General features: G+C 51.3%; 1 non-coding gene across 1 annotated transcript; it reads right to left on the bottom strand.

The window, feature by feature from the left end:
• Positions 1-389: 389 nt before the first annotated feature.
• Positions 390-462, bottom strand: trnam-cau (transfer RNA methionine (anticodon CAU)). Its single transcript has one exon. It is a non-coding gene; the product is annotated as a tRNA-Met (tRNA).
• Positions 463-3,660: the final 3,198 nt, after the last annotated feature.

The raw sequence follows: 3,660 nt of genomic DNA on the forward strand, positions 1-3,660 counted from the left end.
AAGCACCAAAGATGACATGAGGAAAAACGATGGGGCGGTGGAGTGGGACCAGCTGGATTGCTCTTGCAGAGAGCTGGTGTGGTCTCGATGGGCCGAATGGCGTCCTTCCGTGCTGTATTCTTTCTATGATTCAAGTCGAATGCTCGCTGAGCAGGTGAGAGATAGCAAGATAGATTCTTGCATTCTCCACTCACCCTTTGACTTGGGTCAATTGTCCAGAAACAAAAGTGGCGTCAGTTTTCTGCGAGCCCATGGTCCATGTACTTCTTAAGCTTCACTGCGTGCTACGGTACAGAGAGGTCAAGGGGCAGCAAATCTTTTGGTGTGCTGCAGGAAGAAAAAAATATTGATTTTGGTCTTGAGCAAAGATGGAAAAAAAAGCTTAATGATGCCTTCTCTGAGGATTGAACTCAGGACCTTCAGATTATGAGACTGACGCGCTGCCTGCTGCGCTAAGAAGACACTTGCTATATAAATATCCAGGCAGCTCTATCAAGTAGGACAGTTTGCAAGGTGTAAAATCATAAACTAATCGGCAGTTTGCAAAAACTCTCCATCCAGGTGGAAATCGAACCAACAATCTTCTGAATTTTGGTCAGACACGTTCCCCATTGCTCCACTGGCCAAAGGTGTGTCGAGTAAGTCGGAGCTCACACGCTCACAGCGCCGCGGTATGAGCAGGGACCGAGTCAGTCTCGGTCATGCCCACGCGACTCCACGAGTCCGGGAGTGTCAAAAGGCGCACGGTGAACAATCACCAAAGATGGGGACCTTTGCTGCTTCCCTTCGATAGCTCAGCTGGTAGTGTGGAAAACTTGTAGAGATTAAAACTTGAAAGCAAAATCACTCTTAAATCGTTGGTTTAATTCTGGCTCAAAATAATGAACGTGCTTTTGGATTGAGCAGTATTGAGCTCAAGACCGCTCTCTTAACTTTACAGACTGCTCACTGCTTAAAATGTTGCCACTTGTCCATTCTCAAACCTGAAAGCTTTCTGTGTCTGTCCGAACACGGCTGTTTTGCTCGAGCATTTGCCTCTGCTCACCAGCAGGGAGCGCCTTTGTGCAACAACACGTCAAACCGGACTCACTTTCAGGCAAAAAAGACTTCTGTCAGTCTTTCGGACAGGTCTCTCGCTGCTCAAAGGAGTGCCGTTGAACGGCAATTTTATTTTCAAAATATACTTTATTTCATAATATTTAATGATACATACAGATCAGGGTTGAAGTTCACAATTTCAATTCAAAACAATACAAAACAAATCGTACACACTATGATCCCATTATTTCAATACAATACACAGTACATGTGTCAGAGTACATTCTGTATAATAAAAGGTGGTATGGCTTTACACGGTGCTCTTTCCCCATAGGGCCCTTGCGTAGTCCGCAACGCGCCTCAGTGTATCCCGCAGCATGTTCTCCTGGACCTTGGAGTGTGCCAATCGGCAACACTCGGTCGTGGACAGCTCCTTCAGCTCGAAGACCAGCAGGTTTCGGGCGGGCCAAAGGGCCTCCTTCAACGAGTTGATGGTCTTCCAGTAGCAGTTGATATCTGTCTCGGTGTGCCTCCCGGGGAACAGTCCATAGAGCACAGCGTCCTGTGTTACTGAGGTGTTGGGGATGAACTGGGACAGATACCAACGCATCTCTCCCCACACATTCTGCATGAAGGTCCAGTCCACCAGGAAACAGACGACGGTCCAATTCCCGCAGCCTTGAACGCAGTTCGAGGTGATGCTGAGTTTCCATGGATGTTGGAAAGACTGCACTGGGAGGGCCCTTCTCACCACCATCCAGGCCACATCCTGGTGCCTGTTGGTCAGTTCTGGCGACGAGACGTTCTGTCAAATGGCATCAACCATCTGGTCAGGGAACTGGTCGATCGGATCCACCCTCTCCTTTTCCTGCAGAGCCCCCTGAACGTTCCACTGTCTGACGGCCTTGTGGTCGAAGTGGTTCCAACTCAGGAACTTCTACACCTGGGACAGGTGGTGGGGGACAGTCCAGCTGAACGGGACCTCCTGTGTCTGCTCGGTTGTCTGGACCCAGTTTTCTCAGTGTATTGTACATGGTGTCCCTGTGGACGCATTCTACTTTGGACCTCCAGACAAAGTGGAAGAAAGCTCGGGTGACTGTGGTGACGGAGCTGTGGGGAATGGACCAGACCTGGGCCACATACAACAAGACCCCGAGTACCTCACACTTTATCACCTGGTTCCTGTTGGTTATGGAGAGGGATCGTCCCCCCACCATACCAAGCTTCTGTTTGGCCATGGCGACGCGCTCTTCCCATTTATTGGTGGAGTCCTGGGGCCCCCGAGCCCGATCCCCAACACCATCAGGTAGTCGGACCTGACGGTGAAAGGAACAAAGGATCGGGTCTCCCACCTGCCACAGAACATGCCCTCACTCTTACTGCAGTTCACTCTGGACCACTCGGCTAGCTTGAAACGATCGCAGATGTCCATCAGTCTGTGGATCGAATGCTGATCGGATCAAAAGACGGTGACGTCATCCATGTACAGGGAGGCCTGAACCTGAGAGCCTCCGTTGCCTGGGATCGTCACCCTACCTGATTACGGTGTCCTTTCTGATGGACGCAGCAAACAGCTCGACACAACACATGAACAAGACCGCAGAGAGAGGACAACCCAGTCTGACTCCAGATCTGATCGGAAAACTCTCCGACTCCCACCCATTGATTAGGACTGTGCAATGGATGTCCATGTCGAGCAGCCGGATCCAATCGCTGATTCCCTCCCCAAACCCCATTTTGGATAGCACGTTAATCATGTATGCGTGGGATATTCTGTCGAAGGCCTTCTCCTGGTCCAGGCTGATGAGGCAGCTGTTCAACCCTCTGTCCTGCACGTAGGCGATCGTAATCCTGAGCAGCGCAAGGCTATCAGAGATCTTCCTGCCGGGTACAGTACAGGTCTGATCCGGGTGGATCACCCGCTCCAGAACAGATTCGAGCCTGTCGGTGATGGCCTTCTACAGAATCTTGTAGTCAGCATTTAGCAAGGAAATGGGCCGCCAATTTCTCATTTATTCCCTCTCCCCCTTCTGCTTGTAGATAAGGGTGGTGATGCCTTTCCTCATGGATTCTGACATGCTGTCTGCCAGAAGCATGCCACCGTACACTTCCAGCAGGTCTGAGTCTATCCAGTTCCACAGAGCCGAGTACAAGTAAATGGGTAAACCATCGCTCCCGGGAGATCTACTCTTCTCGAAGGAGCAGACGGCCTTTGTTAGCTCGTCCAAGGTCAGTGACCAATCCAGGCTCTCCCGCTCGCTGTCCTCCAAGAGAGAGAGAACAGGAAGGACTGGGAGACCGTGTTGTCTCTGGGCTTCGCGTCATACTGCCCCGCATAAAAGGACTTGCAGATCCCCAGTATGTCGGTCTGTGAAGACGGCACCGAGCCCTCTTCCTCCTTCAGGCTGCTGATCACCAGAGGTCTCTCTGTGCAGCTTATGGAAGAAGAATTGCGAGCACTTCTCGCCCTGCCCCACGGAGCGGAATCTGGACCGAAAGGTGATCTTCGAGGACTCGGAGGTGAAGAGCGAGACTTTCTGGTCCTTCAACTTCCTGAGTTCCTCCCCGACATCGATCCCCATCGACTGCAGCTGAAGCAGATCCTGCATGCTTTTCTGGAGC

The sequence above is a fragment of the Heptranchias perlo genome, unplaced genomic scaffold (assembly GCF_035084215.1).
Source record: "Heptranchias perlo isolate sHepPer1 unplaced genomic scaffold, sHepPer1.hap1 HAP1_SCAFFOLD_62, whole genome shotgun sequence".
In the NCBI taxonomy this organism is placed as follows: domain Eukaryota; kingdom Metazoa; phylum Chordata; class Chondrichthyes; order Hexanchiformes; family Hexanchidae; genus Heptranchias; species Heptranchias perlo.